The sequence below is a fragment of the Rhinolophus ferrumequinum genome, chromosome 4 (assembly GCF_004115265.2).
Source record: "Rhinolophus ferrumequinum isolate MPI-CBG mRhiFer1 chromosome 4, mRhiFer1_v1.p, whole genome shotgun sequence".
Lineage (NCBI taxonomy): Eukaryota > Metazoa > Chordata > Mammalia > Chiroptera > Rhinolophidae > Rhinolophus > Rhinolophus ferrumequinum.
The window spans coordinates 69,686,351-69,700,970 of NC_046287.1; the positions used below are offsets into that span (position 1 = coordinate 69,686,351).

General features: G+C 39.5%; 1 protein-coding gene and 1 pseudogene across 1 annotated transcript in view; one reads left to right on the plus strand and one right to left on the minus strand.

The window, feature by feature from the left end:
- Positions 1 to 14,620, minus strand: part of LOC117021138 (rho GTPase-activating protein 7) — a 177,954-nt gene that overhangs the window by 20,747 nt on the left and 142,587 nt on the right. The gene's annotated exons all lie outside the window — the stretch shown is intronic.
- Positions 191 to 1,962, plus strand: LOC117021137 (bridging integrator 2-like; annotated as a pseudogene).

Sequence of the window (14,620 nt, forward strand, 5' to 3'; positions counted from 1 at the left end):
CCACTCATTCAATATATACTAAAGACAGTATTGCAAGGCAATAAGGAGAATATGAAAAATTATGAAGTACAATTCCTGGTCTAAGTGAACTTGAGATTTAAGAGAGAGAGAAAGACATTCGGCTCCTCAGGGGCCTCCAGAAAACCACAGGCACCCTGCCAGGGCACGCTGCCCCTGGAGAGCCGGCAGGATGGCTGAGGGCATGGCGGGTGGCACTGCCAGCCTCTTTGCCAAGCAGGTGCAGAAAAGGTTTAGCAGAGCCCAGGAGAAGGTACTGCAGAAGTTGGGGGAAATTGTGAAAACCAAAGATGAATGGTTTGAACAAAGTGCCAACAACTTCTACCATCATCAGGCAGAAGGCCTCAAGCTAGACAAGGACTTGCTAGTGCAAAGTGATGCATAAAAGTTCAAAGAAAGTGTCAGAAACCCTGCAGATCTACAGCAGAGAGTGTGACGGTCATGAAGCGTGACATGCCATGTAGGAAATAATGATCTCCTTTGGAAAGACTATGAGAGAAACTAGCTGACCAAGCTTTGAGGACCATGGAAAATTATGTAGCCCAGTTTGGAGAAATTAAAGAAAGAATTACCAAGCGGGCTTGGAAACTCATGGACTATGGCAGTGCCCGACACCACCTAGCGGCGGTGCAGAATGGCAAGAAGAAAGACGAGGCCAAGACTGCCACGGCAGAGGAAGGGTTCAACAAAGCCTAGGTCGTGTTTGAAGATCTGAACCAGGAACTCCCAGAGGTACTGCCGGTTCTTTATAATAGTCACATTGGCTGTTATGTGACCATCTACAGAAAATACTTGCAACTTGAAGGATGTCTTCTACAGGGAGGTGGGAAACTGAACCACAGTCTCTATGAGGAGATGAGCAAACTGGAGAAGCAACATTCCAGCGAAGTCTTTGTGGTGAAGGGCCTGTCAAGCAGCAGCAGACGCTCTTCAGTCATGTCTTCCCCAGTTTGAACATGTACAGTCTCCAGCCCTCTTACCTCACCCGCCAGTCCCTCTGCATTTGCCCTGAAGAGTGAGAGGGACTCCATCTCAGCAAGTGAAGAAGAGCTGGCATCTGATCTAGCCCAGGGAGAAGACAACTCTGAGATTAAAGAAGAGCCCTTCAAATTAAAGAAAGAAACATAAAAAAAAACCCCACAGAAATAGAGGAGGAAGAGGCAGAAGCAAACTCCTCTGAGGAGGAAGAGCCTCTGCCAGCCTGCAATGGTCCCACCCCGGCATGGTCCTCTCCTACCATTGAGGGTGGCGAGTCCCAGGAGGAAGTTCCGCCTTGCTTGCTCAGCTCCATCACCAGGCAGAACCCTGATTCCTTCAGAGCAGCCTCCATCTCTTACAGAAGTAGTTTAACAAACCCACACTTCCAATGAATGGCCTGAATAACCAAAGAAGAGAGCCTCTCTCCAGACGATCTCAGCACCTCCTCATAGGCCTTCTCCATCCAGAGTCACTCCTAGCCCCAGGACCTCCTCAGGGAACAAAGCCCCCAGCACTACAGCCTCAGAGCAAGGTTCACGCCCCAGCCCCAGAGTGTCCTTTGGGGTAGGACTCCAAGTTCTAGGATCTCCTCAGAGATCTCTTTTGATCCACAGCCACCAGAGAAGCCAGTAAGAATTCCTGAGGCCAGAGAAAAGGAAAACACCAACAAGCTGAAGCCAGAAGAACTTTGTACTTCCCCTACCTCGATGATCCCTCAGGTTTTTTCAGAGTCTGGCAAGGCAAAGAAGATGGAACACAAGGAAGAGAACCATAAGCTTATCTCGGCTGACTCCCCTGAGATGCATCGTAAGTTATATGTTCTCTCAGGGAGAATAATAGACATACCATATATAAAAATGGAGCCACGGTCTCCAGCTTCATGTCTCTGTGGTTCCAGAAGAGAGTAACATCACAGCACCTGGGCCTCAAGAAGAGGAATCTACAGTTCAAAGTGCACAACTCTGAAGAGGAACTGCCAAGACACCCCTCACCGCCCCCACACCTCCAGATCAACTCCTCAGCTAGAGGGTGGAGGGACTTAAGATCCAACATTCATTTCTAGATTCTCAAACAATGTAGCTGCTGTTGGTCTCTAAAGACCTAGCATTAATGGAGGCCAAAGAGCAGACTCACGGGGAGGGAGGAGGCAGGCTTGGGGGAAGAAATTGTTAGCCTCAGAAATAGTTAATTTAGGTTTTAGCGTTGTTAGAAAAGTAAGATTTTATATATTAATTAAAGTGGGGCTAAAATGACTATTAAAAAAACAAAACCCAAAGCATCTATAGACAGACACACACATAACCACACATAATCAGAGAATAGAAAACAAATCTTTGATTTACCTCTCATTTTGTAAGACTTAAAGCCAAAAGAACATATTATATTTTTGGATTGTTAACTAAAGTATTATTCTATGCATGGAAACAAAAGATATTCACATGCAAATTTCACTAATGATTCAAGAAACTGAGAGGTTATGTTTGCTAGTAAGAGGATTCAGCTTTTTACTGAAGAAAGTCTTGCTTGCACTTAGACTACAGTTCTGTATCAGCTAACCTCTACTTAAGTGTCCAGACGTGGTATAGTAGAATAGCCAAGGGCTCACCAAAAAAAGTACACATAATTGTGAATATATCTTGCCAGCCACAACTCAAAAGCCACCTAATGCTTTCTCTACCCCGACAGGAACCAACTGATTAAGTTGGACAAGCACCCCTGGCCTCCAATATCTTTTCTCCACCGAGTCCACCCAAAGAGCCTGACAAATCAGTTATGTCTAAGTAATAAAAAAAGGAAAAAGTGGGGCTTCAGGCATTCCTTTCTCAGACTAGCTAGATCAGTTTTTCTCAAACTGGAGTGCACATCAGAACCACCTGCTGGGTCCGACTCCCAGAGTTTTCAGATTCAGTAGGTCAGTAGGTCGCGGGTAAGGCTAGAGAATTTATATTTTCAAGTTCCCAGGTGATGCCACTGCTGCTGCTTTGGGGATCATATTTCGAACTGCTGAGCTAGGAGAACACTGGTTTGCTTCCAGTTCTGCAAACAGAAGCTGTGGCTGGAGTCTAGTGAGTGATGGAAAAGGACGGCATGAGATGATGCTACAGAATTCAGTGGCAACTAGATTATTGAAGACCGTGTAGTTTATGTTAAGCACTGAGAATGGGGTTTAAGTAGATGAGTAATGTGGTCTGATTTCCAGTTTTCAGAGATCACCCTGACTGCTCTGAGGAGAACCCATCAGAGAGAAGAGGGCCACAGACAGTGTTAACAGGTAAGAGATAATGGTTCAGGAAATAGAAATGACAGCTGCTTAGGCTGCAGTCTAGTGGTGAAGATGGGGAGAAGTGGTCAGGCCTAACTTACATTTTGGAGGGAGAGTAATCGGCAGACATGTGGTGCTGGGTTGATTGTGGGAGAGTCGGGGAGGCAGCTGCCAGAGAAGATTCTCAGCTCCTGTCATAGGAAGCTGAGTAGATGGGCTACTGGAGGGACTGGAGGTAGGGAGCCCGCAGGCGGAGTACACTGGGTGTACAGAGCTTAATGCAGTTTCTGACAAACTTAAGTAGAGACAACCCTGAGACCTTGAAAGTATAGGAGTGTAGAGGTCAGGAAAGAGGTTGGCACTGATATATAAATTTGGCGGACTTAAAGCTGAAGAGATGAGGCCTCATAGTGTAAATGTGACATTGGACAGGAGTGGGCCTGGGACTAGATGCCAGTATTTAAGGGCCAAGTGGAGAAGGAGCCAGCCGAGCAAACTGACCGGGACCAGTGAGAAAAGAAAGAGAAAAACCTGAAATGCGAGATGTCACAGAAGCTGAAAGAAGAGACATTTTGAAATGAAAAGGGCAGTCTGGAGAAGGGGGTGATGCTGAGATCAAGTAAGACGAGAATGAAAACGCCATCATTTGATCTAGCAACATGGACATGAAGGAAGTCGCTGAAAAAATCAGCAAGGATAGATGTGGAAACCTGGGGGCCATGGGAAGTCGGATTGGAGTGAGTTGAAAAGTGAGTGGGAGGGGAGGAAGCAGACACGTATTTACTGCACCACTGACCCAGACATTGATTCAATTTTGTTTTAAACAAACATTATGTGAGAGACAACACAGCCCTGGGGAAAAGATGAAGAATCAGTTTCCTGCTTTTGAGTGGCTCATCACAGTCTAAATGAGGAGACAAGCAAGCAAGCACCTTTTCCTTTCCCTTCACTTCCCAGAATATCCTCAAACAAGCATTGTTTTCTGGAGTTGTGACTATCTACCAGTCTCACAGAGCTTCTCATTGCTTTTCATGTCAAGGCATACATAACAGGACAATCTTGGTATGTATCCTTGGATTGGTTAGAAGGGCTTCTCAAGGCTCGAGTTGTGTCCTAGAAAAACACATTCCTGTTGTTGGCTCCAGCCTGTGGGATAAATGGAATCCTACTCATCCCCAGACTGGTTTAATATCATCACATCAACCTAGGTATGGTCAGCACTATTTATATCCAGGTTTTTCCCATCAAAACTATAGTTTAAGAGGCCTAGAGGAAAAAAATTCTACTGATTTTGGAGGTGGCCTGACTTTTGGTTATTTTCCTAATCTCTCGTCTTGTTGTATGATTAGGAAATGTTACCACTACTAAAGTATCATTTATCTGACATGTATGATTATTTAAAAATCTCTTTACATATTCTTCTTATATATTTATAATGCCATGTCTTATTTCTCCAATTCAACTTGAAGATTCCTAAGGACAGGGGCTGTGAATATATTCGCTTTCTTTTTGCCCTCCCTATGCCAGTATAATATCTTTCACGCTGTACGTAATGTTTATTGACTGATATATACACAGGTGTGTGAAGTCCACATTTACTGCTCAGGCTTTGTTTGTAGTAGAATAGAAAAAAAACATTGCTCTATGATACAGTGTTTAAAATCAAGACTGATTTTTGCCTTTGGCTGATAGACTCATCTGATACTAAAAAAAACCTGGCAAAATCTGGCTGAGGTGGAGTTTTAGCAGACTATGTACACAAATGTTTTTAAATTGATTATTAGATATTTAGCTCAATTCTTGTGAACTTTTGACCAAACACAACAGTCTACCTTATTAAATAGGTGTTGGGTGTGTGCCTCTTTTTCCATGCCACCCTCATTTAGTAGGATGTTGACTATTCTGTGAGCTATGAGACAATATTAATTACAGGTAATAGTGTTGAGACCAACACATCGAAACCGGTCACCAGCTAGCTTTCTCCATGTCTTTTTTGCTAACTTGGGATCTTCCTATTATGTGGTCCGATGCTTCTGCTTCATATTTCCAGGTCCCAGATCCCAGGTGTGATAACACTTGGGGGGAGGGTATGAGCTGACCGTCTAGTCAGAGATTAGTATTACATGCATCTGTCTTTCCTCACTGTGCAACTTTTTATTATTGTTTTGTTTACTTGTTTAACTTTTCTCCAAACTCTCTGTGGCACAATGGCTAAAAACAACTATTCAAATGACTTTTCTCACAAGTAGAGTGTCATGAGCATGAAAACAAGTCCACCTGACAGGTAGGGTTTCCTCTCTGAAAAATGTTCATACACTTGAAATTAGGTTGAAATAAATATAAAGAATAGACATGAAAATGAAAAAAAGATGAAGTGAAGACTGTCCCAAAAGGCTTAAATGAGCCTCATGATACCTGAGCCTCCAGGAGGAAAGCTCACTCACTCATTTATGACACACTCTGTGTCCGGTTCCTCTGGTCATAGAGGTTTCAGTGGTTTGCTGGCTTCTGTTATACCAGCTTCCCAGTAAACAGGCTCTCATACTGGTTTTGCGGGGAAATTATATGGATTGATGGTTGTAAATAAGCTCAACCTTTTAATTTAATTTTTATTATTTTGTCATTACCAGATTGGCCACCTTGGTTTTTCTATTGCTATTTCCTCTCCATCAATGTGATGCTTGGTCCTACAGTAACACAGGGTGTCACGCAGGGGACCCTGCTCGCTGAGCCATTTATCATGCGGGGCGGCCTGAGGGGTCTCAGCTCCCGCTCCCCACATAATAAGAATGCAGGATATGGCTAGGCCAGAAAGGAACACCATAGAGCCATAGGTAGGGGAGTCATACCACTATAGTCTCACTGGAGGCTGGATGCACATGACGTACTACCGGCTGTCCGCTTTTTTGCCAACCGACCGACGACTCTCCTCGACTCCCCTCGACTCTACTCCCCAGCGCAGCTGCGGCAGTTATATTAGTGGCCAATGGCTTAAGGGTTACAGCTGATGGCCAACTAGCCACAGCTGATGGCCATCACTACCCGAACCAGCACCCTTCCACCGTGAGGCTGAGAGCCTGGAAACTGCTCTCTGGGGCTCTGTCCCCACACAGGGGCTTACAGAACACCCAGTAAGGGCAACGCACTGGCACAGATACTGTAGGTCCTGGCAAGTACCGTGTTTCCCCGAAAATAAGACAGGGTCTTATATTAATTTTTGCTCCAAAAGATGCATGAGGGCTTATGTTCAGGGGATGTCATCCTGAAAAATCATGCTAGGGCTTATTTTCTGGTTAGGTCTTATTTTCGGGAAACACAGTACACACATGCCTTAGTCTTAGCTGAAAGTATTTATAAACAACAGACGATAACCCAGGTGGCACTTACTTCTGAGTTGACCCTAATTCGAAAGCATGATTTTGAACAAAAATGAATTTTACTGCAATATGAAAACAAGTCCCTCTCTCAACTATCAAACTGAGGCTTTGTGAACAATCGTTATCTTGTTAAAAAGATGCTTTGTTTGTTTTGTATGTGGAAAATAGTGGTGGAGAGGAGAAAATGTGGTCTTCTCTTAGGTGGCAATTCCAGTCTGTAGGTTCTTTTTGCTCAGCGATCTGAGCCGATGAAGCCTTGCCCTAGGTGTATAAAGAACAAATTCTAAGACTAATTGTGTATTAACAAGTCTGGCTCAATAAAAGATAACACTCCGAAGAAGGCTGAGAATAAAGAACATTCAAATTGAGGACTTTTATGAGGATCCGTATTGTTTTGTTAAAATAGCTGTTGTTATGGAGTATAAAGAAGGGAAAAGAAATCAGCGTGCCTGATTTGGTCACTTAGCTGCATTCTGTTCACTATTGAATGTGTTCGAAGTTAAAATGTCTATGTTCTAATTTAGAAATAATGAAGATAGAAACATCAAAAAATAAACTCAAAACCAATCCAAAAGAAAGAAAACAAAAGAAAAAAGAAAAAGAACTTATAAACCCTCAAAATTGGGATGTTCCACTGTCTGTTTAAAAATTCAATCTAGTTTTTGAAATTTCTAAGATTTCAGAAGCACAAATATTTTTACATACCAAAAGGATAAAATATTGATGTTGGCATCAGGTCAGGCCTTGCTCCTTGTTTTAAGTGGCTTTAATATTATCCTTTCCATGCCATATTCCTTTTTAAAAGTTTGTTCCTTGACATAATGAGTTGAGAATGTGACCACAGGACAGTGTGTGTAACTTCTGAGGAGGAAGACTCAAACCATGTTAGGTTGACTTCAGCCTCCATAAAACAACAAAAATTGTCTGAAACCGCTGAATTAGCTTCAGCATTTTTAAAGACCTCTAAGTCACACATAGTAGTAATAGCTTGATTGATCAGACTATTTTGGAAATGGAATATAAGTTGCATTTTCTCCTTAACGCAGCTTTAAATTTTAAAAAATAAAAAGCTAATTTCAACCAATGTTGAAAATCATTGTAAAGTGAATTTGGATATTTTCCTGCCTTAGCAAATAAAACATAATGAACACAAAGTAATCTTTCGTTAAAGACTTTGGTTCTTGCAGTACCTCCAACTTCTAATCATCAGAGCTGTACACTCCATCCTCTAGTTTCAAGAACTACACATAAGGGTCAGAGAGCAAATGGAGTGTACACTTGTATACTCTGGAAGCTGCTTGAAATAGTTATATATACTGTAGGCTGATCTTCTTGGGTTTGACTTTTCTCTGAGAAGTACATTATGGGTTGCTTGATTATTCTGTCAACTAACCCAGGTCAATTGGTATTTTAGAGAATTAAGATAGTATATTTAGAATATATTTAAATGTGTTCTTTCCTGAATTATACTGGGTCTCTAATGAAATGGATACATAGGGGTGATTCTGTGATTCTGGAATCTCTTGTATAGAAGTTTACTAAAATCAGATCTCTATTTATCCTCTCTGAAGGCAGAAGAATGGATTAAATCACCTCTATGTAATTTCCACAGCACTGTGATTCTAGAAGTTTTTAAACTAAAATAACTCAATTTAACTTTATTTTTTTAAAAAAAGATTATACTGTTTTTCATATTGCACTTATTACTACTTCATATATATATTTTAAAAATTATTTCTTTGCTGTCTGTCTTATTAAATACATAAAAAATTCTTGCAAAATATCCTTTCATTACCTATATTATAAAATGAAGAATAAAAATTTTCTATGACTCACACTGGTCAAAGGGCGAATTTAAAGCTGCAGTGGAAAATGGCTCTCCAATTTGTTACAAGAGTGTCCTCATATCTTTTTATCCTCCATTTAAAGCATGGCTTTATTTACACTATGTAAAACAAAACGTATAGCAACCCAAACTAAATGTGAGTTCCTAAATGGTTTAGAATGACTCATTCTCCTTCATCACCTAACATCAATTTGTCAGATAACTACAAACATGTTCATTTCCCTAGGCTTTATGTTAGAGTAGGAGACTCATTATAAGATCTTAGCAAGCACAGAGTTAGTCTGGCAGAAACATTTTTCTGGGTGTCTTCTCTGTGTGTCAGGCACTGTTCTAGTACTGTGAAAACGATGATGAACAGACCAGAAAAGCTACTCCTCTCATGAAGCTAACTTTCCAGTAAGGGAGATAGGGTAAACACATGGAAAACCAATAAGTTAATGTCTTATTCAGATAAATGTGAGAAAGAAGATAAAGTAAGGTCATGTGGCATTCACTGACTGAGGCTTGGAGAGGGGATAGAAGGTGGCTTTAGCCATAGTAGTCAGCGAAGTCAGCTCCCACGGAGGTGACATTGAGTCGCAACCTGAGTAACGAGGGGAGAGCCCAGTACAGACATGGGGGAAGCATTGGGAGCTGCGCGAGCAAAGGCCTTGGAATGGAAAGGAGTTGGGTATGCTCAAAGGACAGAGATAAGGATAGAGTTACTGCAGCATACATTAAGATAGGGGAGGACAGAGGGAAAAGAGGTCAGGGAGCAGGACACAGGCCAGATCTGTAAGCCCTGGTAGGCATTTTATGCTGTTGCAATGGAAGTAGCTGGGAGGTTTCAAGCAGGAAGAGTAGCTTGATCTCTTTAGTGCTTAGAAAGATTACTCTATTCAGAGGACAGACTGTGGGGGCAGGAGACCAGCTGAGACACTGGGAAACCATGGTGACTTTAACTGGGGTTGTAGGAGACAAACATCAATTGTCTCTGGCTAAGGATAAGGAAATGGGGAAATATCAGAAGATTTTTGTAAGTATAGTGGGCAGGACTTCTTGACACATGGATCTGATGAGTCATTTGAAGAAAAGAGAGGAATCAAGAATTGCTTCTGGGTATTTGGCCTCGGATGCAGGCTGGGAACCTACCTGGGTGTATGAGGAGAAGAAATCAATTGTCCTGCTTTTGTCATGTTAAGCATGAGACGCTTGTTATATCCAAATAGAGATAAGTCATAATTATAGCTGCAATTTATTAGTGCCTACTGTGGGCCAGACACTGATTAAAGCCTTTTTAGGTGCAATAGCTAATTTACACCTCTCAACTACAGCTGGAAGTACGGTCTACTATTATGACTGCTAAAGTTATAATAAAATGTCACAGTCTGAATTCCCCCCACAGAAAATTCACCTCAGGAGCCCTATTTGATTATCACTGTGCTAAACTGAAGGCAGAGAGATGAATCTGGGCTTAGGGGAGAGGTCCAAGTTTCACAGATACATTTTAGAGTCAAACTACAAGGTGTTTTTAAAACCATTGGACAGGATGAGATCTCCCTTAGAGAGAGGGTAGACAGGGAGGAAAAGATGGCTGGAGACAGTGTCTTGGGCCTTCAACAATTTAGAGGTCTCTTGAAGAAGGAAGAGCAAAAGAGCATGACAAATAACAGCTAGTGCAAGTGGAGGAAATCAGGCAAATGGATGTACAGTCTGTCTAAAGTTCATTGGAGTTCAAATATAAGACTTTTTCTTTCACTAAAGAATATGGTAACCAAGGACACATGGGTCCAACATTTTTCTTTATGGAATTCTAATAGTTGTAGAGAAAACAGTGTGAACACAGAAGAAAATCTTTTCCAGATTACTTCATGTTCGCTATACAGTCATGCGGCTTTCTGATGGATGGTGGAAGACAATGAAGGAAGGGTTGTCTAAAGCCTGACTGAAGTTTCTCAAAGCATATTTGAAATAAACATCCTATTTCTCCTCATAGTAAAGCCATCCCTCGGTCAAGCTGATGGAAACCCTTGTTCTTCATAAGAATGGGCCTAAAGGACTATAGGATAATATATGTATCATGTATTTCATGTTGCAGAAAAACCTAATAACAAAGAAAATGTTCAGGCCAAATCTAGATCCATTGTTCCATGTAACTATAATACCAGTTCATTTATCCACGCTATATAAAGTCTGCCTTTATCCACGCTATATAAAGTCTGCCATAGTTTCTTGGCAATATAAAGAAACAAAATTAATCAATCAACATTCGTTGGACCTATACCAAAACATGCATAATTATGACTTCATTAATTTCAAAACAACCTTATTTTTTTTTGACAAAAGAATAGGTTTTCATGTACAGTTATCTTGCAAATTATGAAAAAAATATATTTTCATTTATGAAGATTAAATTTATTACATATTGTACTTGACTTTTAGCTGACAGAAGAAAAGATATGATATTCAGAATCTTTTCAAAAATTGCAGAGTGCATATTTCCAAAGGTTTATCTTTCTTTTGAAAATACAACTGAGTTATTTTCCTTCTAAAATTCAACTTCTATGTTCATCTTTACATCCAGTATGAGCTGGAGACCATTTGTCTAAATCTATGAATCATGTTGCATTATTTGCTAAAATCCAGGGAAGAATCTTTATTAGAATTTATTTTTCTGACAAACACCCATTCCTAAGATGAAATTGCTTGATTATGAGATAATATGATCTATAATTGGGAATGGAGGTAGAATTACAATGGTAGAAATTATGATGTATCAATATATGTTATGATATTTGCTAAATTATTTTAATATTCCAGGCTAAGAGAAATAACAATCCCAGGGGAACATTTTTAACCCTAACAAGAGAAGTCCTATTTTTCTCAATACATGAGATTAGCTTGTGATTTGCAGTTAACTGTATAGCTCCTGAGACCTTATAGAGATAAATCAGTCAAGATTAAGCAGCTGTATTGGCCCACGCAGCTAAGCTATATGTTCCATCATGGGGATCTGCTGTGTGGTCAAAAAGAACTGGACTCATCAGAAGACTGGGTTTGAATATGAGCTCTGTCACTAGCTACGTGCTCTTGGCTTCTGTCTCATCTTCTTTATCTATAAAATAAGAGTAACAACAGTACTTGCAGGGTGGTTGTGATGATTAATTAAAAAAAATCTGAAAACACTATGTAGTATGCCACCCAAATACAAACTGATATTATTGCTCTGTGACGTCAATGGTACCTCAAGAAGACAAAATCAAAACATCTAGACTGGTGTCAAATTTGTCATTTTTTTCTAATATACTTCAAATATATAAATATTGAATAAACGGCAATGATACACTACGTAATCAGCCAAAGGAGATAAAATGGAAGATATAAACAAAGTAAAAACAAAATCAACTGTTTCTGGCCAAAGGCAGAAGAGAAAGTATAACCTCCTTCTTGGAGGGAAAAAAAATAGAAATAGAATGAAGACTTGTTCAAATACTTGCTTGACAATGCCTTTATTGTAGACCTGAATTCCAGAATATTTTAAGACTATTTAACTTCTTTATATTTCTGCGACATGAAAATCTTGATTATGTAACATATAAAAGAAGGTCTACATGAAAGAGCATAGTATATGGATATTATTTTCATAACACCCATTAGATACTGGCAAAATGGTTTTTGAGTCCAAGCAAAGTTATTTCTGATTCAATTAGGGTTATTTTTAAATTAAGTTACTCTTTATCTGCTTTATTTCAGAATAATAAATTACCTCATTTTTAATTAAGGATGAGTTCACTCACAGTTATGTAAAATAATTGGTCCAATATTTTCAAAGGTCATGATGCAGGGTAATAACATATTCTAGGAAATTTGTATTTTGTAATTATTTTTAATGCCTTGATTTGATTTGATAATCATATTAGCGTCACGGATTGTAAATAGATGAAAAAATAAAGGGGCAGATTCTGATGTCTTGCCACATTGTTCAACTTTACCACGTGTATCTCAGAGAATTTAGGAGGTTAAGACAAAACGATGAAAACTGAATTTCCAAGATAATATATTTGTTACAATATGTACATAATTGTATCTACAAGGCACCTTCCCCCATAAATTATGGTAAATAAGTCTAGAAAGCGCAGTTATCGATGTTTAACAGAAGTAGATTCAGAGCAACAAAGAAAAACTCAATATTATATTAACTAAGTTAGTGAATTAAACTAGAGTTCCTAGTGTCAAGAACTCCCATTTCTTTCTACTGTATTGATATAAACTGCATGAAAAGAAATATTTCCCATCACATTAACCGTGTATGCAATTTTGATCAATTGGACTTCTTTCATTTATTCTTTCATCCAACTAATATTACCTATCCCTTACCATTTCTTCAATGTTACCAGACTAATAGAATAACTAGAAGAACTTAATATCTTAGTTAAATTGGCAGTTATCCTCAAGATTGCCATGACATTACCTTTGCAGATGGTTTGGTGCAATTTAAAGAAACTGAGCTGGTTGAAGTTTTGCTCTAACTTGCTTTTGACCTTGGACAAGTCACCTGGCCTGTCTGTCCCTGAGAATTCACCTCATGGGAATTGGGATGATACCCTCATCCAGTTAGAGTCTTGTTGGAAGACGAAGTGAGATAATATATGTTCAAAATGGTTAAAAATAAATTACAATAACAATGACATAGTTTAAAAAAATTATTACTTTAGTTTAAGTGGAAGTAATTGTGGTTGAGGTTATAGCTACCACCTCAGCTGAACTCAAATCCTGAAGTTAAGGAATGGTGCGTGGAGCAGGCTCATGGATTTCAACAGAAAGGAAAAACACTGGCCCTTCCTGCTATAAAAATAGAGATATTGTCCTTAATGTATCTAACCATATTATATTCTACAGAATGTATGGATACCAGTTTGGATACCAATCAAGAAGATCAATTCTTCGTGAGTATTTATTCTTTACTAGTGCTTCCTTTTTGTGAAGATACAAAGATGAGTAAACCCTGATTCCTAACCCTGAGAAGTTCACTTGTGAAATCCATGTCACACATCCACGGGACCTCAGCTGTGAGAGGAGGCATGAGCCAGATGTTCTTGGGGGCTCATCCCTGCCTAACATGCCATGGCTTGACTTCCAGGTCACAGAAGGTCGCTATCAGTCTAACTAGCAACTTGTAAGCGGCAGACTTGCGATTCTGGAAACAGTGCCATAACAATAAATAGCCTTTATCATTTGCTTATGGAAAGCAAAGAATGCCACAGAGTCAGCAATTGTTATGAACATCTATAACTTTACTTTAGTGTGCTTTGTTTCCTTTCATTCCCCCACATAAAATGTGAGTTAATCAAGCAATGACACCAAACACATTTACTGATTTGGATTTTCTCTTTTTACCAGTATAATTCATATACAACAATGCATATATTTGGTAATAAGATAGAGAAATTTCTATAAGAGTAGGAGCTCAGCAAATATTTGTGCAATGACTGGGAATGGATTGATTAGCTGAACCATTCTGTTGCTTGTCAAGTAGGAATTTCATAGATTAAACTACCTTTTACCCATAAAGTTGCTGCTAGGTTAAAAGACAATGAGATGATGAATATAAGATCAACTTCCAAAGTTAAAATGGTTCTGCAAAGGGAGGAACATGCTCAGATGATACCCTGATCGGCCTCTATGTCAGACAGGATAAGGCACGACGCATAATTTTTCTTGCTTCTGGGAACAGACAACATTTCTAGGGCATTTACAAGAACGACATGATGCACGTGAAACAGGTAAAGAGTGCCAGGCACATAACAAGTGCTCAAGAAATAAAGCATTATCTTTTCAATTATCTAGTTTCAGTTTACCATTTTTTTTCCCGTTAGAGGGTCTATCTTTAGAAATGATCACCTCAGACAACAGATCACAACTTAGTATTTTAGATATTTTGTTGATATTTGTGTATGTGTTTAAATCACACTTGGATTCTGGCATGATACAGGGAAAATATGTCATTATTTCACTGTTTTGAAATAAAGAGAGTGGATCGCTCGTATCTCTGGAATTTTTTTTAAGAATCAGAGATTACTTCTGATTTAAGTTTAAAAGCCCATTTCTACAAAAATCAATCTGAAAGTACATAAAGCAGGGTTTCTTAATGTGGAGCCC